Raw genomic sequence first — 26209 nt, 5'->3', positions numbered from 1 at the left:
ATTTCGATTTTAATATCGAGCTTTTAAAAAAAAAGTGTCCTGATCGATTTAAATTTTAATGTATATATTTATATATTTATTGGTATTAAAACCAATCGATAAATAAAAATTAAAACCAAATTTTTTTTCCTGTCATAAATCAAAAATTAAGCAAGTGTTATTATATAATTTAATTATCAAGCTTTCAAATTAATATTTTTTATTTTGAATCAAACCAAAAAAAAAAGTCTACAAGTTGCGAGTTTAAAGTTGTTTGTCAAGGTCAACAAATAAATATATTTCCCATCGAATATTAATAATACAAAAAGTAAAAAAAATAAATAAATAAAAACAAGGCAGAGACGAAGGTACACGACTTTCGAATTCAAGGTTTCCATATCATTTTTTATTATTATTTTTGTCTCAATATCTATAAATAAAATAATACCTTTTATTTAACACAAAATAACTTTTTTATCTCAAGCCCTCGATTCGATCTATCGCTAAATAAAAACCAGCAAATCGACTAGACAATTTAGATGCGATCGTAAGCGATAAGGAGCCTGGTTAGGGTGTGACTAAATGTAAGCGTAAATACATTATTTCTTATACAATATATACTGTTCATATATATTTATAGATAATACCCGATAGACCTAACAATTGAAAAAAAATTTTCATCAGTATTTAAATACTTAAAATATGATAGCTCATAAATATATATTACTATTAATAATAAATATATACATATATATAAGAATGCCGTCAATTAAGTATCCAAAGTAAACATAAATGAAATTACTCTCTGTTATCTTCAATATAACTAGGATATATGGAGCTAAACATGTCCAGGTGACCGTACCTGCAGATACCAATGGAATGGAGCCGAATGAGTGTTATATTGAATATATATATATATATATATATATATAGTAGCCAAGTATTACAAAATATCAGCTTTCACCGTATCGACGACGCGACCACGCTTTACTTGTATTATATATGTATAAAAATATATATATAAGACGTTATATTTATATCCTATAATAATATATGAAGAAGCCAATTGATTGGATGAAACTGACCAGCATTCACATTAATCCGACTCTCTTTAGATAAAATTGATAATAAAATTTTTTTAGAACGCGTACTCCACTTTTCTAGTAATTTTGACCTTTAAAATTTTGAAAAATGATTTTTATCTCCGATCATTACTTTAAGTCTTTTTATGGTGAAATAAATTTGAATTCTGGACCCACAAGATTTTTTATAAATATAAATAATGATGCATGTGTGAGATGAGCTATCGTGAGTTAACACCTGACGTATAAGTGTGATTGTATATACATTTTTTTTTTTTTGTCAAGTAGCTTTAAACGGGTTGAGTTCGTTGGTGTATTATCGGTATCGGATTAGTGTAAGTGTGAGTTTAAGTATAAGGTTTAAATGGTCAATCAGATTTTGATACCGAGGCGGTAATATTTAAATACAGTACATACTGGTTACATCTTTAAAGCACCGACACGGAAGCTAATTACTGAATAAATTCACTGGTATATTTTTTAAGTTATATCAGATTTAAATATATTTTAATTAATTTTTAAATCTTGAGGCCGTTATTGGGAGGTTTGTTGTATTATGAAACGAGTTACGGTAACGAATGCTACATGAATAATTTTATTTAACGTAATGTATGTTTGAGAAAAGAATGAAATTTTATTTACTTTATTTTTTACATTTAAAATTCATAATTTTTATCGGTTACATAAATAAACTTTCAAATTTCTCTATTAAATATCACAGTAATTTTAAAAATTAATTTTAACTAATGTTTTTTTTGAAATTACATTTTTTGTGACAACCTTTCCAACCCTCGTGTGCTCACGCGGAGCTCCACGTGAGTAAACCGGCTCAATGCTAACTATTACGATCGAAAGTAAATTTTTATCCCCATTTATATACATATATATATAGATATGTGTTAAATAAATCGTGTTGTGTACCAGCGGCCTTTCGTGTGCCTTGATCCCACACCACTTAAACTTAAGAATTACGCGCCTTCTCTATTATACTTTATCACATTTGCTCCAATTATTACTTGACAATTTATCAGTCGACTTTTAAGTCTCAATAAAATTTACCCCCACTCCCACTGGAAAATTAAAAAAAAGGCCATTCGGCATCCGAAATGAAGTAGATTTCTTACGATAATTGTTACACTTTTAATAAATATATGTAATTTAATAATCAGCCATCAAAAATTTTTAAAGATATAAACAATGGCATTATCACCATAACACATAAGTCAATTATGTGACTTTGAACACAGAAAAAACAGATATCTTGAGTCAAGAAAATATTTTTGAAGATAAACGTTTTCGGGAACCAAGTCAAGATTTTCTTGAGCCAAGAGAATTCGTCTTGGTTGGAGAAGATTTCTACTTTATCTGAGAAAATTTAGGTCTCCAAAAAAATTTTCTTGAATCAAGAATATTTACCTTCAGTCGAAAATTTTTTTTTTGTGTGTAGTAAACGTATGCGCAGACTACACGATTGTGGCCTATGCGCATACGTTTACTACACAGAAAAAAAAGTTATCTTGAGTCAAGAAATTATTTTTGAAGATAAACGTTTTCGGGAACCAAGTCAAGATTTTCTTGAGCCAAGAGAATTCGTCTTGGTTGGAGAAGATTTATACTTTATCTGAGAAAATTTAGGTTTCCAAAAAAATTTTCTTGAATCAAGAATATTTACCTTCAGTCGAGAATTTTTTTTTGTGTGAACCCTTATTAAAAGTCGAACAATTATCGTAAAACAAAAAATAAAAAAAATAAAATATAGCTTTTTCTATCGGCTATCAAGTTCTTTTTACGTAACAAGGATAGATATACCCGTTAAAAAGTTATTTACGAAAAAAACCAAAAAAGTAGAATTTTTCGTTTTTTTTGGAATTTCAAATCTCCACCATTTCTAAACTAGCTGACCAATTTTGCTCATCTTCGAACTTAACCAAGCTAATTGTTCTTAGAATAAGTGTACCAAGTTTCATTAAGATCTGTTGAAAATTGTGGCTGCTATCGTCGCAACATGGCGCGTTATATTACATATATATACATAAATATATAAACTTTTGAACCAATGGTATTTTTGGAACCTACTCGATGAATTATGATAGATTATGGCAAAATTCTTTGAAAATTCCACCATGAGGACAAATACAAAAGATAGATTTCTATGAAAAACTTAATCTCATATTCGCTAGACAAAAACCCGCGAATTTTAAATAAATATAAATAGCAGGTAATTTATAAAAGTATGTAGGCCATTGGATAATTAGTGAAAGATATTAGCGACTGGAATGAGTTTCCATTAGTACAAACAATTTCGAACTCGTGCGAATCTTTTGCAACAATAATACATACTAAGTGTCACAACTCGACCGTCGAATCAGTCACTGGTTTAATCGCGACCTTGGTTATACAAACGGGCGTGTGTTTAATTCCCTCAGGCTGTTGTGGTTGTTTTAGTTTTTTTTTTATTATTTTTTCAAACCAAATTAATACGCGATCAACGAGTTTTCTTGTCTATTTGTCCCTGACGTTTTTTATACTTCATTCACTTGTTAGTTTTTTTTAATTCATTTATATTTATCACGATTAATTCACTTATTTTTCGTCATAATTTTTTTCTAATGTTATTCGCTCGAGGGAAAACAGATAAAATATCAATTAGACAATTCGCTTGTTTAGTAATTTCTTGTAAAAAGTATTTTAGAAATACAGCGACGAGCCTGTTTTTGTGGTGAGTTTACAAAGTCACTTGTTGAGTTGAGAGTAAATGCAATTAACGATTGAATGATAGTCTAGTATAGCATAGATGTGGATGTAAATTAAAATAAATAAGACTTTCGATGCTTGAGGAATCGTCGTTTCATATATTTTGCAATCGTTTTGTATTCTTGGCATACAAGATTCATTCGTTAGTTGATATCTACATATATATATATATATATATATATATGTGTGTGTGTGTGCTCTTACATTTGCTGATTCATGTGTTTTGTTACAATTATTTTTTTATGTCACTAATTTAAAATTACTACATATATGTTTATTTATATTTATATCTCAGTTATTGCAATAGATTTACATATGAGTTGAAATATTATTATTATTATTATTTTTTTTTCTTATTTAATTGGGAAGTTGTTTAATAAATGGCTCAGTTAGATTAATAAAATCGATTGACTTTTATGCAATTACCGTGAGTTTACGTTGATCAACACTGCTGATTGATATCAATGATACGGTATATTAGTATTAATGAGTAATACGTTTTTTTTTTTTTTTTAATTTAAATTAATTTTTTTTTTACTGAGCTATTTTTGTCATCAAAACGCGTATTCAAGTAAATTAACACGTTTGTAAATTGATATTTCGTCAATTTGTTTTTCATATCTTGATCTAATTATGGTTATTTTAATTAATGTACTTTAAATATTGATTTTTACTTAATTTATTATGTTGAAATAGTGTAAGGAAAGATAACAAGTATTTTAATTTATTTTATTACGGTATCTATGATTTTTTTTTTTTTTATGATACTAAGGAATTTTTTTGAAAAATATCAGATTGTGTTTAGACTTTTTTTTTTATTTTGAAAATTTGAAAATTGATACCGAGAAAAAAAATTATTAAATTAAAAAATATGATACTGAAATTAGCCGTCTAATAATTTTTGGATTTCTTAAAAAACGATAAATTATAAAAAAAAAAATATTTAAAAAAATTGCACTTGTAGTTTTTAAAATTTTCTACATGTGCATATTTTTAGTTTTTTTTTTTTCGAATTTAATTGGCCTAAAAAAAATCCAAAAATTTTTAATTGTCTGCTAACTTCAGGATCGAGTCAAAAATTGGGTTTTTGAAAAATTTTCTATTTTAAAAAATTTAATTTAAAATTTTAAACTTCTTTTTAATAAAAATATTGATGATAAATTTTTTTTACTACTGAAAAAAAAATTTTAAATTTAAATTATTTACAAACTCGTTGAGTTGTTGAATTTAAAAATGATTATGACAAGAAATTTCTCTTACTGATTTTTAAGTTCAAATACTAAAGACTTGTTTACAATAAATACTAGTAATTTTTCAAAACTTTTATATAAATTTCTAACTGCAGCGAAAGATAAATAAAATGAGTAATTAATGCGATTGTCAACAGCTGACTTCTTAGCACTGGTATCAGTTAATGTATATCTATATTGTTATCTCTCATAACAAGAGTCATTATAACACGCGGCGTCATCAAAAATAGTTAACGATGCAAGAATAAGATGGAGAAGAGTTTGTTTGAATTGCAAATTTTCGATTCTGAAAACACGATTATACCGTTACAGTGAATAAATAATTTTTTTTTATGTATAGGCTACTTTACTATTTTTTTTTTTTTTTCATAAAAAAAATTTATACTCAATACCAATTTTTTTTTTCCAAAAAATATGTCATCACTTCAACTTTTAAAAAAAATATTAAAACAAATTTTTGATATTTCGATACTTAAAAAAAAAAAATTAAAATAAATTTTTGATATTTCGATAAAAAAAAAAAAAAAAACCCAAAGTCCATTAATTTTGTTTTCAATTTTAATTATCAATCCATTTAAATTATAACTATTACGGAACTTTAGTTGCAAAAAGAAGATATATATATATATATTTAATATATATAAGGTAAATATAGGAAGTAGAGAGTTAAAGGCGGAAGGAAACCCGTCAGTGAATCTAAATAATAATTAACAGCAAGAATAGTGCTACGCGTGAAAGCGCTGCAAGATTAGATCGTCAGTCGTTACAAAAAAAATAATTAAATATTTAATTCACAAATACTTATTTTATCATCATCCATTTATTTAGACATCTCATATTAAGGGAATCGTTCCTCAGCATTTTACATTGAAACAATGCTACAAAAAACGTAACAATAGACGATAATAATTTTATAAAAGTGATAACAATTTTAACACTATTGTAAATAATATGAAAATTGACAATTTTACAATGCGGAAGTTCTAAATATGTAACGCCGCCGTGTAAACGTCAGTGGATATAAAAATGATGTTTAAATGAAAAATGAATAATGTCATGGATTTAAAGATCGTTACGGTCAGTTACGCGTAGATACTAAACGCTTGCTTGTCTTTATTATAATAAATATATAATGGAAGAAAATCGAGTAGGTTGCACATATATGCACATATATAAATATATATATATAGCTATTGAAAATGAGAGTATTTTACCGGCAAGTTGTTATGTTACATATATATGAATATATGCCGTTTTAGGATAAAAATTATATTTGTCGTCGAGGAAAGTGTAACAGCAGCAGAAGCAAAACTCTCTTTACTTTATATAGTTTATATTTACTCATTACATTGGATTTGCTATATAATATATAATACTGTTGTGAATTTAGTATAAATGTAATGGTATATAAAAGCATAAAAGACGTTGCTCAGCTCAGATCTGCTCTGGCAGTTACTGCAGCAGACTCATGGACAGGATTGTGTCAGAGACTCTCAGAGAACAGTAAGAGAGAAATGAAAGTGCTCCGGAATTGATCGTTGCTCGCGATATCCGCGTGCAAGCCTGGAGATATTCATTGGGCGCCGCCACCGCCACCATTACAACCAGACTTGATCTCGTTATACTTTTATATATATATATATGATACTTAATATATGCTTTATCCCTAAATACATATAATACATATATGTATTATTAATGCTGGATATTTATGTATAAGTATATACATATATATGTTTATGGTTGAATGTTTGGTATAAGTCCGCATTAGTAGACATTTAGATGCGTGAATTCTTTTGAATTTTTATAATTATTTGTACTTAAAATTTAAATCATTCCCGAACCCATCGTGAGAAATAGATCAGTGGAGAGTAGGATTGTATACTTATATATTTATATATATATGTATATATTTTATGGGCTTTCACTTTGGCTGATTGCCATTTAAAATCACTTGTATTTATTTAGGTAATATAATTATTTTTATCATGTAAGATTTTATTAGTACTCGATTTTTTTTTAATATTGCGTGTTGGAAATTAGATTTTTTTTTTTTAATAGTAGATTATTAAAAAATTTTTTTGCAGTACGAACTCTTGATGTTTATTATTTACTTAACTAGTCATCAATTAAAATTAATTATTGAATTAACGTCTGAGAAAATAATTTGAATTCTGTGTCAGAAAAATCTTAAAATTTTAAAAATAAAAAAATACAGTCACGATTTCATGGACAAAAAAAATTTCTCTTAGCGATTTTTTTGTAATTTTTTTCGTGTACTCTTGAATTTTTTTTTTTACCTTAAGTACGTGTTCGGTTTGCCAAACATTGTCATTGTGAACCGTGACAAGGAGAAGAAAACGACAACTTAACAAAATAAATAACGGCTGGCTTGTAAACAAAATTTTTCGGATAATTATTAATTATATTTAAATAAATAATGTCGCTAATTTGCATATTAAATTTATAATTTATTCAAAAAAAAATCATACTAATTGTCTTTAAATATATACATATAATATATTTTTCATATATTTTGTATTTTCAATATTTTATTAAGTAGCATTAAATAACTTACGATCCGATTACGAGGATCCTAATTGACGATCGCTATTACGTCAGCTCATTCATGATTCGAATGTATGCTCAGTATTATTATTATTGTTAATATATATGTATTATATTTTAATGTCAAAAGGGACTTACGTCATTTATAGATGGTAAATATATAATATTGCTGATCAGATGAACGATCCTGTTTGGTCTTCATGTTTCCATCGTAACTGTAGCCAAATAACTCGGCATCCTTCAATTATATTTTATTTATTATTATTATTTTCACACACCTTATATTTATTTACTTTTTATTTACTACTTTCTGACAGTAATTTTATTATTATTATCAATAAAAACAAAACGAAAAAATTATTAAGTGGATCAGATGAGCCAGAAATAAATCATAACCGATCGAAAAGATATATATGGAAATATAAATATTTTTAAAAAATTATTATTATCATTATTAATTTATTTTGATATTTCGGCATGTAAACAAATTACGGAATTTCAAATTTTTTTTAGCGCAAATTCCCATACAAAAAAAAAGAATCGGTCTATTACTGGGTCGTGAATGGCTGCCAATTTTGAAGCATCGGCCGAGTATCGGCTAAATATCAGGTGATAACGGTATGCCAAGCATTGGCCGATCGTGGCAATCAATCATCGGCCAAAGCTTAATTTATCTCAATTATTTAATAACAACTATATTAAATAAAAATGATGAATTCGCATTTCTACGCGTTGATATGAACCTCTGACATGGTGAATAAAATTGAAATGTAAGATTTGTTCTTTAATCAAATTTGAAATAATAACTTATATAAGTTGAGAAAATAAATAACTAAGCACTCGATCTAACCGTTGGCCAACGAACGGCTGTTAATTGTGCGCCATTTTTATAAACAAAAATACGGCAATAAGTTATAGATCAAATTCAACAGAATATCGTATAGTGCCGGATAGCTCAGCTGGTAGAGCACTCGGCGCGATACCGAATTGATCTGGGTTCGATTCCCAGTTCGGGCTCTCTATATTTTTCTCAATTTATCTATAAATTGTCTTATTGCGAACGTTTGCATGTTTAGGTTTCTACTATATTTAAATGGTAATACACCAGTTAAATTTAGTGGGAACCTAAACAGGCCAATGATTCACCATGCACGGGCCAGTATAGTTAGCCATTTATTGGCCAATCATTGCAAACCAGGCATCGGCCGATCTATGGGCGAATTTCGAAGCCCGGCGACTTTGTATGGGTTAATTTAAAAAAAAAAATTCGTAAATTTATTTTCTATGAAAATTTGAATCGAGTCGACGATACGTCACTGAAATAATCAATTCGCGTAATGTAATTTTTTTTTTTTATTTATGAACTGAAAATTGATTAGACTTATTTGTTAACCAGCAATTATAAGAAAATTTAGTCGATAAAAATGTATAGCTCGAGAGCAAAGGATAACTTTAAGCGTATAATTATCACGGTACTTTGAGTATTATATTTAACTGACCGGAAATGACCAAGTTTCTCCGTCAATGATTTGTTGAAAGAAATCTCAGACGTTTCGAAACGATATCACGCTTATTTAAATGCTAATGAAACAGTCGGATAATCATTTTTAAATATTTTTTTTTCTTTAACTGAGACTTTGACTGAGTCATAAAACTTTGACAGTTGTTATGCTTAGAAGATTTTTTCTGCTTTTCACCAGAACGTTTATTAGATAATTTGTTGGAATTTTTTTTTACTAATACGCAAAACAGTTTTTTCTACTGATGGAATAATTTTTAAATTTTTTCTGTTTAATTGTAGGCCTGTCGAGACAAAAATATTTCAAATAACTTTTTTTTTACGCAGTAATTTTCTTTGAGCTCTTAATTAACTCATAGGTATATATATTTTTATTTTCAACCGTAGACTTTTTAAAAAATTTTTTAATTATCAAAATAATTAACTTTGTCGTAGAAATTAAAAAATCAAAATTTCGATATTTTAAAAAATCGTCAAAATTTAACGACAGAAGATAATTTTTCAATGCTCTATATATATTTTAAGATCTTTAAATAATTTAAATATTACATTCCATTGCCTCAAGTCATCATATATATTATCCAATTACTTAACTTTCAAAGCAAAATCTCTATAATAAAAATAAAAAAAATCAAGACAATTTAACAAAACAATGATATATAGAAATAAAAATATTGAAAGACCGATCCAAAATTAACTGGAGCACGAAATTATTTAAAATGTCAGCCGGGACAGTTAAGTGAAATCTATCGAGTGACTGATAAAAATATATAACCCAGAGAAATTAAAGTTATAACCGATACCGAGTCCGGAAGTTTAATAGTACAGCTTTAACATTTGATCTCGCTGCTCCCTAATATAAGATTTTTATAATTACCGTAAATCTCAGCACATATATATATATATATATATATATATATATATATATCGTACAGAACATAATATAAGTGGAATGTAATACAATAAGTTTAGATTTCTTACAAAACCGTAGCATACAATACCGAGTACGATATCTAGACACCGGTCTACCAGACACTCCTCTATTCCGAGATAAGAGAAATATCGACAATAATTTATATATATTTATACTTATATTTAATATAATAAAAACAGAAAGTCCCTGGATTCTTGTCGAAGCTAAAAATCCTCAGACGTATCCTTAAGTGAAATTTAACCTCCGCTTAACTACAAGTTTTCTTCTTCACGCAAGTTTATATATATTTATAAACATATAAATAGTGGACTTAATGCCAGTGGTGTTATTTTAAAAAATGATTTTATAGAAAAACATAAAAAATATATAAACGCATGCGTGCGATTAATCAAAAGTGAGATTTGCCTGAGGATTTCTGTGGAATGAAATGGAAATGAAACTGAAACTCATGACCTAGAGTGTGGATAAAAAATATCCATGTCTCGTAGTCTTATATGTATATGTATATGTATATAGATGTATATATTTATAATATTGTAGAGTGTAATGGTAGTACTGGTACTGCAACGTGTACGTATAGAACGTCGTCGGCCTAGAAACTCGTCTCGGGAATGATTTCTCTATCGTCGCTCCTCAAGAATTGCATTAAACTCAACTAAACTAAACTAAACTCAAGTGAACTCAAGTTGTATTACTGTAGCAAGTACATATGTTAACTGACATGATGCTTGACTGTTAAGTCTGAGTACCGTCAAGTACGTAAAGACACAAGACTGGATTTTCATGGAAATTGCTTTGACTATTCGCGAATTAACTTGATCGAATGTCATGGACTATTTTACTAATTTTTTTTTATAACCTGATTTTATTACGTAATATCATTTATATATATATATATATATATATTTCGCATCTATACCTGTTTAAAAATATTTTGAAATTCAGTAAATTTATATGAATTTTTTTTTTTTTATTATTTATTGGCGATTAATTTTTTTTATTTTTTTTTTACGGCTAATATTTTTGTTTTTACAAATTTATTTACTACTAATTACTAATAAACTTTATTTTTATTGCTCATTATTTTTTTTGATAATTTATTTATTATTTATCACCAAAAAAATTTTTTTTTGCGAAAATAAAAATTTTTTTAAATTTCGAAACAAAAAATCGCTATTAAGTCATTACTAATTGAAAGATAATTAAAAAAAAAACAACGTGACCTTTTCCATTTAATCTTAATAACTCTATCAATTTTTAAAAATCCATGGAAATATTTTTAATTAAAAATTTAGGCTAATTTGTAAAAAAAATTCGATTTCTACATATATCTATCTAGGAATCTACTTACTGAGAAATTAAGCAATTATTTATATTTAAAGATCTCTAAATATTAATAATTTATTTTTATTACCCTACTAAATATAAATATTTTCTGGTTTATCTCCTATTTATTTTCGCTGGATTGATTGATTTATTGATTTAATAACTCACTCACTTATTTAATTATATTTTTTCGTAGTTATTTAACTAAACTATTTAATAAAATATTTTTAAATTAACTCGAGCTATTTATGTCGATAATCATCTATCGATTGATTAACCTAATTGATAATTTCTACAAATATTAATTAATTACCTCAAATTTTTCCCTTAAAATTCCAGTAAAAATAAAATCCGATTTCCTTTTTGTCAAAAATAATTTTACTAAATTTTCCAACAAAATTTACTCCCCACTAGAAATGAATTTTCCCCTAAAATTTACATGATACTGAAGTCAGCAGACAATTAAAATTTTTTGGACTTTTTTTTTTTAACAATTAAATTAAAAAAAAAAAAACTAAAAATATGCACATGTAGAAAATTAAAAAAACTACAAGTGCAATTTTTTTAAATATTTTTTTTTTTTATAATTTATCGTTTTTTAAAAAATCCAAAATTATTAAACGTCTGCTAACTTCATGATCATAAATTTACATCAATTAAAAAAAAATTTGACATCAATAATTTCCAAAAATCACCAGCGCAAAATTTCCCAATGACTAATTTTTCTAAAAAAAATTCCATTAAAAATAAAATCCGATTTCCCTTTTGTCAAAAATAATTTTACTAAATTTCCCAACAAAATTTACCCCCACTAGAAACGAATTTTCCCCTAAAATTTACATAAAACTGAAGTCAGCAGACAATTAAAATTTTTTGGACTTTTTTTTCTTAACAATAAAATTCAAAAAAAAAAAACTACAAGTGCAATTTTTTAAATATTTTTTTTTTTTATAATTTATCGTTTTTTAAAAAATCCAAAATTATTAAACGTCTGCTAACTTCATAATCACAAATTTTCATCAATAAAAAAAAAATTTGACATTAATAATTTCCAAAAATCCCCAGCGCAAAATTTCCCAATGACTAATTTTTCTAAAAAAAATTCCATTAAAATTTTTTCAATTAATTTTCTATCAAACTCAATTAATTACCCTCTCACTATTAACCCATTTACGAATAAAAAAATTAGTGACACCTATCTACAGTCATCTATCAATCATTTTATCATCTTATCAATAATTACAGCGAGCTCACGAATAAAAAAAAAATTGAATTAATATCTGATAGTAATTACCCATAAATTAGAAAAATATCAGCGTATTTAATATTACAAAAAGTATCACCTCTTATCCCAGTGTTATTATTCTTAGCTCGTTATCTCTAATAAGATATGCAGACATATGTGTCATTAGAGTGAAAACACAGAGATTAGAAAATACCTAAGTCGCGATCCGATTCTAAAAGTTAACGATATATCTGCTGTGCATTATAAATTATTATGGAAGCATCAATCGCGATAAATTATCCATGTCATGATTACTCCTCAGCACGGTGTCCATATACGCTTTTTTACCTATTATATATAAATATATATAAATACATAAACATCTACATATACGTAAGCTAAACAAATTACTTTCAATGATTTTTCCTTTGCTCTCATTCTCCACCCTGTTCGCGGAACATGTTACGGCTCGCTACGCGCCTTTACTTTATTTAAATAAAAACCATGCATCTAATAATGATAATAATAATAATAATAATAACAATCTCGGCAAACAAATAGACATTTCTCATTCGTGACCACAACTCGTGGGACGAAGGAATTACGCAAAAGTCGCGCGAAAACTCGAACTCATTTTGCTCCACATTGTCTACCTCTACACTGTAATAAATCGAGAGTAAATTCGGAGTAATTACGGATTTTATTTTATTTCAAATTCACTCTATCACTCGGATTTCCGGAATATGATTTGGATTTTAATTAAATCAGCATTTAATATTAAAATAAATTATTTTTGGAGTGAATTTTTAATGAAACTGAAGTTAGCAGACGTCTAATAATTTTTTGATTTCTTTTAAGCAGTAAATTATAGAATAAAAAAATATTTGAAAAAATTGCACCTGTAGTTTTTGAAATTTTCTACATGCGCATTTTTTTATTTTTTTGTAATTGATTTGTTGAATAAAAAAATCCGAAAATTGCCACTTGTCTGCTGACTTCAGGATCATAATTTTTAACGATCCTGAAGTTAGCAGACAATTAAAAATTTTTTGATTTTTTTTAACAATTAAATTTGAAGAAAAAAACTAAAAATATGCACGTGTAGAAAATTTTAAAAACTGCAGGTGCAATTTTTAGAAATATTTTTTTTTATAATTTATTGTTTAAAAAAAATCCAAAAATTATTAGACGTCGGCTAACTTCAGTATAATTTTTACTCAAATGGAATTAAATAAATAAAGTCATCCGGTCGGGATTTACTCCGCGTTCACTCCCAAAATTTTTAAGTGTAGTTCTGGCTCAGAAAAATAAAAAATAATAATAATAAATAAAAAGTTTCTTACATAAAAAATATAAACAATTTTTTTTTATTATTTTCCTCTTTTATCACTCGATCACGATAAAAAACACTCTCGAGTACCGATAAACGATTGAAAGTCAAAAAAAAGTGATTAAAAAAAAAAAAAACAATTTTTAAAAAAAATTTATTTTCTTCCTCTTGATTACTTTATCGTTTAAATTCACTTCTTAACGCCACTGTAATCTTCTTCCTTTCCTCTTCCTTTTCTCTTATTATTTTTCTTCTCCTTTACTTATTTATTTATTTTTCTTCACTAATCACGTGAATAAACTCCCGTATTACAATAGTGTCGTTGTACTACGCTCGGTAATATCACTCTCGGCATTTTCGCGCAATCCACGTGCGTTTTTTATAATTCCCAAAAACTCAAATTTTTTTTTTCGTGTAAAAAATAAAATGCCACTTGATTACGCGTTCAAATATTCGAAGCAAACGAAAAAAAATAAATATATGTAAAATAATATTGAGCAAGGACCGAGTTTTAAGGATTCAAAAGTATGAAATTTTCAAAAAAAGTCTACGAGAGGAATAAATAAATTTAATGCGAATGCGTGAGCAGACTCGGCCCAACTGAGGACAACCGACTTACGATACTCAACAAGTTGTCGTTGCCAATGCAAAGAACGAAGAACTAAGAAGAAGAAATGATAATAATAATAATAATAACAACAATAATAATAATAATAATAATAATAATAATACTAATAAGTATAGCGTAAGGTGGGGAATGGAACGACAACAACTCCGGCACGGTGACTGGGGACCTCGCGGCTTATGCTTGACTACAAACTCCGAGTGATCGCGATTGTTACATGGTGTTTGTATACCCGCAGAGAAGCCTGTCAGTTTCGCCTACTCTCTTTACCACCACTTTTTAATTTACCACTACTTTTTACCTCCACCAGCTTTATTGCCACCACGACGTCTTAGACGACGACAAACACCATCACAATAATCGCCACCACCTTCTCCTTGGCTTCTCCTTTTACCTTTTCATTATAATATGTATACCTGCTGCTGCTGCTGCTGCTTTAGTAACACCATCAATATATATAATATATATTTACATTATATATGTATATAAAGAGGACTGACGGTTGCCGGTAATTTCAAAATCGGGAAAGTTATCGTCGATCCGTGGAATCCCTCTTTTTACTTTAACTACAAACAATTATTTTACTTAACAGACGGGACATTTGCGGCTACTGATTTATTTTTTATGGCCTTGACAGTTCTCTGTATTTTATTTTTTTTTATACATATGTACTTATGTGTTTTTAGTAATGAGTAATAAGTAATGTAATGATACGTCTTTATTTATGCCAGTAATGCATTTAAGGATAATAATTAATAAGTTATTGTTTCGAAATATTGGGAAAGCTATCGTTGACCCATGCTATTTCTTGCCTGTTTTTTATTTTTTTTTCGCTCGACGTTGAGGTCCAGCAGATTCTAAATGAGAGACCATTTGGATAGTGGCGCAATTTTCAGGATATTGCTTGATGTTTTATTTAAATTGTTAATTATGCGAGTTTTTTTTTATTTATCTGTTTAATTATTTTTTTTGGGATGACTTTTTTACGGAAGATGAGAAGAAAAGTTATGGCAGTCGTTAGCGGACAATAAAGAGGGGCTTAGAAATTAAGGACTTACAATTAGATGGATGGGATGCGAGCTTACGAGTGATTTATTCACATGCGAGTGCATAATGGGACGGGATGGTAAGAATTTGAAAAATTGTCGGTAAGGATTGGACGGGATTTTCGGTATTAATTTTTTTGCGTTCGTCCTTCTGGCTGTACTGGTAATGGCCCGAGAGAAAGAAGGAGCCGGTCGACGGGAGTGTGGACGTAGAATGAGGCACAAGGTCCGAAGAACAAAACAAGGGCACTATTATAGCGACGTGATTTACCACTTTTGCAGCAACTGTTAACTACCTTTTTGTGGGTCAAAATGAAAAAAAGAACTACTGAGATAAGATTTCATTGACTTTTGTAATTTATACCATATAATGCACTACAAGTTACTATTTTTGAATAATTCATTTGTTGGTATTTAAATAAATATACTTTTGAGAAATTTCGGTGACTTCATTTTTTCATTTAATTTATTATTTTTATGCTTTTAATTATCATGTTATCGTGTCATCATTCGTAAATGGTTATTTTAATCGTTTTGATGTCGATTTCAAGATAAAAATTCATAAACTTTAAACAAAATAAATTTTATTTTTTTATTTTATTTATAAATCGATGATCGGTAGTTTAAAGTTCAAAATTTTTTACTCGGCATATTTATTGTGCGAACACCGTCAACAGTTTTTTTCCATCGTTTTTATGCTCATTTCAAGACACGCTTACAAAATTTTTTTTTTAATTTATTTTTGAACAGAAAATAAAAATATTCAGGCTTTTTTTTTTTTATTTTCAAACCAATAACCAGAAGTTCAAAGTTTGAAAATTTATTACGACTTGCGACCATTATTCGAATACCACAAACAATTTTTTTTTGCCAATTGAATGTCTATTTCAAAAAACATGTTTACAAATATTCAAAAAAAGTTTCTGTTAATGCGAAGAAATAAAATAATGGAAATTTTTTTTAAATTTCAAGTCAATAACCAGAAGTTTAAAGTTCGAAAATTCATTACTCATCTTCTAGTTGCAGTACGAATTCAATCGGTAGCTCATTTCAATATTCAAAAAGTCTATTTCAAAAAAAATTTGAAAAACGATTGACCCTATGGGCTGATCCCACAATTTTCTGCTGCTTTTGAGCAGGAGTTCAAAAAATAGTCAAACTAAAAAAATACATTTTGCTGAAAAAAGTCCGACGATATTTTTGGAACAGATCGACAGATTTTGAAAATCGTAACGAAACCAAGAACTTTTCTTATTTTGAAAGTTTTCAATTTTCATAGCGGGAAATTCAAAATTTTGAGTCCATTTAAAAATACAGAATTAGTAGGTCAGGATTTTCTAGCCCTGCTTACTCTACAAGAGGCTTCGTCCTGATGATATTTGAACTTTGTATAAATTTGAATATATATATAAATAATCTTACTTGAGATTTCCAGTTTGAACAGCAAGAAGATTTCGTCGACTGTAGATTTCTTGGAGTCTGCGATTACAGAACGGGTGTCAGATCGGTTGGAATTCCCGCGTATGTATAGAAGTTGCGTGATAAATCACAAAACAGATTTATTAAATTTTACTACAGCTACGGCGCTGAGCTTAGAATGTGTCCGAATAAAATAAATTTTTGAACTGAGGACTGACGATCTGAAGAACCTTTTTATAGACATTTTGTCATTTCAGTTGTGGACGAGGGGATCGCTATTAGGGGAAAGGGGAAATGAATACGTCAACATGTCCCAAACTGTGTTAGGATGACACTTGCACGTGGATGATTTATTCTAGTGGGCATTTGATGCTTTGGTTCACCAGTTGTGCGATAAAATTATTGGTGTTAGATATTATTTATTATTATTGATAACTTTTTTGTAAATAATGCCCAGGATAGATTTATGCTAGATCAGAAAACACTTGTGTTTATTTATTTATTATAGAATAATATTTTACAGTGACCTCCAAAACTTAAGAAAACAAACAAACAAAAGCAAAGTGATTTTGGAGTGACGTGGATTTTCGTTCGAAATTTTTATGTTAAAATTTACTCTCCTCCGAAGTGGATTTCACTCCTCGAGGATTAAATGAATGAAAAATCGTCCGCTCCGCATTCACTCTGGTAAAATTAAAAAAAAAAAATTTATGTTAAGAAATGGTGTCTCATTTCATCCCAGTTTATATTTCAAAAGTAACCCTAGTAAACTAAAATTTTGAGTTATAACGGATTTTATTTAAATCCAGTTTTTTAAAAAATCATTCCAAATACGGGGTAAATATGGAGTTTGTTTTTCCAGGAGTGATCTGGACTTTATTTAAATCCGCATCCACTCCAATTTGGCCCCCATGAAAAAAATTTATAAAAAAAAATATATGTTAACATATAAAAAAAATATATTTTTCATATAAAAAAAATATATTTTTCATATAAAAAAAATATATTAAAAATACATAAAAATTATATAAAATATGTATAAAAAATATATTATTAAGTTAATTAACAACATAGAAAAAGAAATATAAAAAGTTTATATAAAAAATATATTTTTTGTATATTTTTATACATGTATTTTTTATATATTCTATATATTTAAAATATATAAAATATATACGAAAATCGGCCAAAAGTTAGCTATTTAAAATATATTTTTTATACATATTATATATATATATTTATATAATTTTTATGTATTTTTAATATATTTTTTTTATATTTAACATATACTTTTTTTATAAATTTTTTTCATGGGGGGGGGGGGTTAATATTAAAATAAACTCTCGGAGTGAATTTTACTCCAAAAAAACCAGTCATCGGCTCCGAATTTACTCCGGATTTAATTTGCGTTCACGCAAATTTTTTACAGTATGTCTAAATGGATCTAAATAAAAAAGAAAAAAAGTAGATCTACGTAAGTCGTCAATTTTTTTCGGATTATATATTTTAACATGACTTAAGCCATGTAAACATCACACTAAAGACGAATCGAAGGACAAACTGTACGTCCATAAGAATCATATCACCATAAATTATGTAAATGTATACAAGCATTTTATCAAACAAATGTATTTATACACGTGCATAATCTATATCAATATTATTATTTCTATTTAGGCTCTCAAATAATCTACTCAACAAATTACCGCCATTACAAACGTAAATTAAATTTTTAAAAAACAATTTACTCGGCTTCTAATTGTCCTGTAATTATTATTAACCGCCTAGATGTCTACTTCCAGATAAAACTCATAAACTCATGATGAAAAATTTTATCAGTAGTGAAATTAAAAATAATAAAATTTTTAACTTGATAAAATCACATTTTAAAAATTAATTACACGGTATATAATCACCTTACAATCATTATTAATATCTCAATCTACTCGTTTAAATGTCAACTACAAAATATATCCACCAGACTTGTTAAAAAAAAATACAAAATTTATTACCAAAATAAACTAGAATTTCTAAAAAAACAAAAAAAAAATTTATTAGTTAAATACAAAAATTCATTGATTTAATTTACCGTCACTTTCAATGAGCCTCTTATTTCCTGCATAAAATAAAATTAAGATGTAAAAAAAATAATGTCATAAAACAAATTCCACTTGCTCTCAATCTAATAAATATAATATCGCAATAAACAAATAAATTTAATCTAATTGGCATACGAATTAGAATCGCCGCCATAAACTCTCTATACAACCATAAAATTCTTAAAAACAACAACATTACCCATGATAATAATAATAACAGTCGTCCAGGTAAATTCTAATGCTTGTACCAGTACTTAAACACAAGTTAAACCGGAAGTGTAAAATTAAAACCGGATACATACAAATATGGGTAAGTTAAATAAGTAAAGCAAATACTCAGCACTCCTCTGGCATCAACAACCCGAGTTTAAATTCAAAGACTTTAATAAATCGTGAAATAAACTCGTTCTATTGCTCTCTCAGTTACAAATGATCAAGGATCAAGATATTCAATGCATATATGTATGCTCATTATATACATATACATATACATTTAAATACGCTCGGTGGTCGTTTACCCGAAGGATATGAGTAAAAAAAATACGAGGTCGTAAGGTCGGTCCATCGACCTATTCTATAACATCGGAGCTTATTGTCGAGCTGCATTTCCATTCGCAAACTGGGAATTATCAACCAATGACTTAAACATTTATAAATTACACGTATACTTATATATCTGCGGACACGCCCGCATGAAAAAACTTTAGATGTGAAAACACATATGATAGAATATATGAATATTATAATGTGATATATTGTACAATATATAAAATTATATTTATATTTTTGCCGTATTAATATATAATAATATATTGAAAAAAAATATATTGCTAGAATATATTATCAATATATTTATCAATATATAACTTTTTATGTATGTTTTACATATATATTTCAATATATCTTTTTTATATTGACATATTATATTGAAAGTAGTATATTAATTAATATATAGTATTTTTTATATTTTTTATATATGTTTTCCAATATATTGCGAAATATATGGTTTCCAATATATTGTAAAATATATGGCACGTTTTTTACTTTTCTTAGGTTATTGCCAGTAAATATGAGGTCAATGAAAAGAAGGAGAAAAAATAATAAATTTGACTTTTTTTTGTGGAATTGCCCATATGAAAATAACATATATGGTCAAAATATATGCAAAAATATATGATAAATATCAAAAAATATATGTGGCGAATTTAACTATATTTTCTGATATATTTTTTTTTATATTAAAAAATATAATACTCATCATATACGAGTCCGTATATGGTTAGCATGTATAAAATATATATGTCAATCATATACAAAAAATATATTTTTATCGTATATGAAAATATATATTCTTTTCATATACTATAAATACGATTTATATACGATATATAAAAATTTTATATTTTTTAAATATAAAAGGAAATATATCAACACAATATATTATAAGGTAAATGTAAATGTGTATATATATAGCTTAATATAAAAAACATATAAGTAACAAATATGAATACATATATTTACTACTGTATATAATTTTATATTAAATCGGCGAAAATCTCTATATGACTTTTTATAATATACAATATAATATATCATATATTTTTTTGTTGCAAACATATATGATTTTATATATTTTAACCATATATTGTTTTTTTATACGGGTGTGTAGAAATTGAAAAAGTATATCGAAAAAATAAAATTTTAAATATATTGCGATAAATATAAGTTTTAATATACTGGAAAAATATAATTCCAATATACCGCGAACCATATATTTAATCATATAAATTCTTTCATATATAATCAATTATATAGAGACCATATACCACTAATTATATGAGTCAAAATATATGGATATATATATCAAGTTTATTATATTATACTTATAAATTATATATATACTATCCATATATGATAAGAATATATTGAGCATTGTATGAGATAATATATATAGAAAAATACAAAACATTATATACAAGTAAATACATTATGATAAATATATAATCCAATATATGTAAAAAAACATATATTTTTCAATATAGATATTTTTGCCGCTATATATTTATCACATATTCACCATATATTTTTTTATATACTTTTAACAATATATAGCTTTTCCATGCGGGCGTCTATTCTCATATATTTGTATTTATCTTTCTCTTTCTTACACTTGGTCTTTGTCTCGGTGCATATATTGTGGGCAAAGGCAAGGCGCGGCGGCAAAACTCTATCGTTTTCCGGTTTTTCCATTTTACGGACAAGACCAACAAACAAAACCCACCTCATATTATTACACTATTACTTATTTATATAGATTATTTACCAACACCGCTAAATTTATCCGCAATATGTAGAATATATATATATATTTGAGTCCAGGTTGGTACGAGAGCGAAAGTATTTTATAGCACGCTCGGCTTGGCAAGAGAAAGGGGACAACGAACGGCTTGCTCCTAATTTTCTGTGTTAACTTGCACGCTTCTGAGTCAATACAGCCAAGAATATGAGTATGAGCTGCACTTTTAAATCCTACAAGTAAGCTTTTATTTTACAACCGGTATTTAAATTACTATTATTACTAATATATATGTATGTGCATATATATGTTACATATTTTATTTATGGGCATTATAAACACCTGAGGTGTTTTATTTTCATATATATTTTATGACAGGAGTCATATCAGATAATTTATTAGGGATGACTTCATTCGACGGGTGCGATTTTTTATTTTCCTGGAAGGGGGAGGGTTGCTAATGATGATGATGATGATGATGATGGTGATGAATATAAGGGAGATTGTAATAAGTTTGCATGAATAAAAGTGAAATCGGTTTTGCGTTTTTTTATGCTTTGTATCACTGACGTTTATTACATGTTCATAAGCCGTATTAACGAATTCCAAGGCTGTTATGTTTAGGGAAGTGTTATGCATGAAATGTACGTTAAGTCCACCGGAAGTATATAATATAATATCATTTTTTTTAGATTATTTCAATATATTAGGAATTTATTTATTTATATAGTTATTGCCGGTTATTATTATTGTTTGTATTTTGCTGATTTTAGAGGAGATACTGATAGAAATAAATAACGCCCACAAATTATTTTCTTAACTCGATAATTATTGTTAGCTAACTTTGTTGGTTAATTAATTATATTTTGCTGAAGAAAAATTATTTGGTTAAATAAAATTGATAAGGATTTTTACGGCGAATAAATAAATGATTTAATGCGAATGGGAGAAAAATCTTAGAATTATGTCGATAAATTTCAAAGTAAATATATACATAGCATCATTTTTGGTTTTAAAACTGGTCAAAAATGGTCAGATCACGGTTGTTCTTAAGAAATTTACATTTTAATGCAAATAACTGAATTGCCAAATTTCGAAAAGGGTACCCGAGTCAAAATATTAGACGTAAATTGAACGTTCTTAACGTCTTACACGTAAATTGAACGTTTTCAACGTTTTAAACGTAATTTGAACGTTTTGAACGTAAATTGAACGTTTTGGGCATTTCAGACTCAATTTGACAGCTATCAACTTATTCAAAACGTAGGTTGGAGTATCATATATCGAAAACGTAACTAAAACCTATTTAAACTTGCAATAAGAAAACATAAGCATACCAAAAAATTTTTATTTATCGATTTTGTACTCCTGGATTATAATCACGTCAATTCTATAAAATTTTGTCGTCCGCTTTTCTGGCTCTTAAATAAAAAATTCGTATTTTGAAAAAAAAATTTTTTTAGTTTCATACTTCTACACAGAAAAAAAGGATTTCTTGACGCAAAAAATTTTAACTCGCCCCAAGAAAATTTTTACTTGACCTAAGAAATTTTTTGCGTTATAAATTGAAAACAGAAATTTTCTTGGAGCGATAAAAAATTTTTTGAGGCGAGAAAAAAATTCTTGAGCCAAGAAATTTTTTCTACTCCTAGGAAAATTTTTGTCTTCAATTCATAATGCAAAATATTTCTTGCGACAAGAAATCCTTTTTTTCTGTGTATCTTTAACACTACTATATCTTTTCATATATTATGATATTAAGGTTATGAAAATTGTGATTACAAATATTGAAATAAATTAATTAGTGTTATCATTAAACTAAAATCATAACTCATGAAATTACCAATTTTTTACGAACCAAAATACAAAAAAATCGTTCAATTTACTTTTAAAACGTTAAAAACGTTCAATTCACGTTTAAAACGTTAAGAACGTTCAACTTACATCTAATATTTCGACTCGGGTAAGAAATAATTTATTGGGAATAAAATGGCCTACAAAAAAATTCCTATGACATTTTGTGATTACTTGAGACTAAAGTACTTGAGAAAAATGATAGGGAAAATAATAAATTTATCGAAAATAAATCATTGTTGACATTTTATGTTGAACAATGGAAATGAAGATCGTGATTACTATGGCGATAGAGATGATAATGATCGTAAATCAGATGATGAGAAATGAAATTTTTATAATTCAAGGTTTCGAGAATTGTTTTCAAAGAGTTATCGGTAATTAACACACGTTGCAGAGAAATTATAATAAAAAAAAAAAAATAAACGGTATTTAAAGAATTTTTTAAATGCTAGTTAATATTGTTTACAATAGTTTATTAATTTATTTTAATTGTTTGTTTTTTATATATAAATGCTTGAGTATCCGCATTCATCCTACTTTTCTGACGTCACTAAACCGTGATATAGTTAAGATTAACAATTTTATGTGCATCGACAACCGCATCCAGGAAAAATTTTATTTATAGAATGCTTTTTTTTATGATAAAAATTTTAAATCAGGCACTGGTTCAATTGATCAACTTGCTCCATCCTGATTGATCCCACAAATCGTCACTAAGAATTTAAAAAAAAATTTGTTTCTCAAAATTAAAGTCTGATTTTGCTACGAATAATTTATGGAAACCCATAATTTAAATTTGATTGAAAAAAAAATTTAAATGAACATTTCTCAAACTATAAATTTTCCCATCTACTTCCTAATCAAACTTCACTTCAATTTCACTGGTAGTTACTCCAACATACCGATCAGACACTCCTCTAATTATAATTCCATGATTAAATTTTAAAAAATAATTCTCAAATATCGCAATAGATCCAAAGCTCCAATTACGCAAATCATTTCACGCTGCCCAACAAGTGACAGCAAACGTAAAATTAAAAAAAAAAAAAAAAGAAAAAAACAGTCAACTGTAACTGAGAAACCTGCATTCAAATATGCACTCATCCAAATAATTATGTTTGACATTTAAATAAATGATTATTTTTTTATTACGCTCAATTATTTTATAATTAAAGACACGAGTAATTTCTGAAGTAACAAAAATTTAAAAAATTCTACTAGATAATTATCAATTACTAGTAATTAAAATTTAAAAAATTTGAAAATACTCTTATAAAAGTAATTCTTTATAAAGCATTCATTTTTAAAATATTAATAAAAATTTAACAAAATTATTTTTTAGCTTCGTTAGATCATTTTTTTATGAATACAAGATAATTGATTTGCAAAAGAAAAATTTTCCGCCATTTATTAATAATTTTTTATTTTATAGGGGAAGGGGGGGGGGGGGGGGCAAAACGGGATACTTAACGAAAAATTTAGTTTTTAGGGACATAAATATCGTAAATTGGCTTCATTTTAATTCTATTTGAAATAAATATAACGAATTTTAGACTGCCATCAGAAAAAAATTTTTATTTTCTGCGGGCAAAATGGGATACCCCAAAAAAAAGTAATTTTTTTTTTTTTTTTTTTAAGTGAATAAAATTGATGTAATAATGTCTTTCTAAATTGATGTAAGTAATAAAATTTACTCTCAACATATTTTTAAAGAAGTTTTTCCTTGTTATTTCTTTTCAAAATTTGAAATTGGCGCCAATATTATACTTTTCGCAAAAAATATAAAAATGTTTTTTTTTTAGCTTTTAATAGTGTAAAATGATACTAGATGTCATTTTTAACCATTTTCAAAAGTTTTTCAAGAAAAAAAATTTTGACGAAATTTTGAGGGTATCCCATTTTGCCCCCCCCCCCCTTCCCCTATATTTATTTGTGAAAAAATTTTTTTTTTCAAATATTGAAATAATCAATTTGTTCATAAAACATGTATATAATACCATATATTTAATCCAAACTATTCTTCTGAATTTTCTCTAAACATTGACGTACATTTTTTTCCATAGAGGTGATTTATTAAATTAGTGGAAATGATCGAAGATAAGAAAATCTGGTTTTCGCGATGAGTCGATTATAGAGTCCGCTATCGCATCCGAAGTGTGCAATAATTCATAAATAATTGAAACAAAAAATATAAAATTATAATCGAAATGGAAATTGGAATTGAAATTAAAATTAAAATGAATAATAGTGCAGTAACAATTGATCGTTGAATCGTGAACTAATTAAGTTGCGTAATTAGTATAGAGTACACGATATCGGGTAACAGTTTTACCTCCTATTCAGTTGTTGTACCGTTCAGATCTAAGAGTTTATATTTTAGAAAATTTAATACTCAACCGCCTTTCACAATGCCTGCCACAGATTATTTAAAATCGTGGTTTATATATTTTATATATCTATTACTATATGTTTATATATATTAGCTTCACGCGACTGGGGTGCATTAATATATATTATATATTTATTTCTATTTATAATAATAATAACTAAAAAAAATTATAATTATTATTATTATTATTATGGATATATGTATATATGGAGTACATAAATATATGGATCACGATTTAAACATTTACTGATTTACATCTGCTTAAACGTACTCGTAAATCGACAATACATTCACGATAAATCATTTATTCTTTCCTTTTAGAACCGCATTATCAAAATAACTATTATTTTTTTGAGAATAAGAAATCTAGTTATTTTATCATTAAATATAAATCTTATGATATACGGAAATATTGTTCGATAGCGGAAGGGTGTGAGGCGAGTTAATAAAATTTGTTGTTCTGCTTTTAAGTCACTAAATAAAATATTTAGCTATTGTAAAATAAAGATAA

At 26.9% G+C, this 26209-nt stretch overlaps 1 protein-coding gene across 4 annotated transcripts in view; it reads right to left on the bottom strand.

The window, feature by feature from the left end:
- Nucleotides 1-17178, bottom strand: part of LOC130665655 (A disintegrin and metalloproteinase with thrombospondin motifs like) — a 100701-nt gene extending 83523 nt beyond the window's left edge. The window contains exons 1-2 of one of the 4 annotated variants that reach the window (XM_057466417.1): nucleotides 13981-14806; nucleotides 7772-7871 (exon numbers count right to left, since the gene is read on the bottom strand). The gene's annotated coding sequence lies outside the window, so the exon portion shown is untranslated. Of the gene's footprint in view, nucleotides 1-7771; nucleotides 7872-13980; nucleotides 14807-17060 lie in introns of those variants that run through there. The other 3 variants (XM_057466167.1, XM_057466496.1, XM_057466256.1) reach the window with 3 other exon arrangements.
- Nucleotides 17179-26209: the final 9031 nt, after the last annotated feature.

The sequence above is a fragment of the Microplitis mediator genome, chromosome 1 (genome assembly GCF_029852145.1).
Source record: "Microplitis mediator isolate UGA2020A chromosome 1, iyMicMedi2.1, whole genome shotgun sequence".
Taxonomy (NCBI): domain Eukaryota; kingdom Metazoa; phylum Arthropoda; class Insecta; order Hymenoptera; family Braconidae; genus Microplitis; species Microplitis mediator.
Note: the sequence above shows the minus strand (reverse complement) of the source record. Positions and strands in the feature narration are given on the sequence as shown.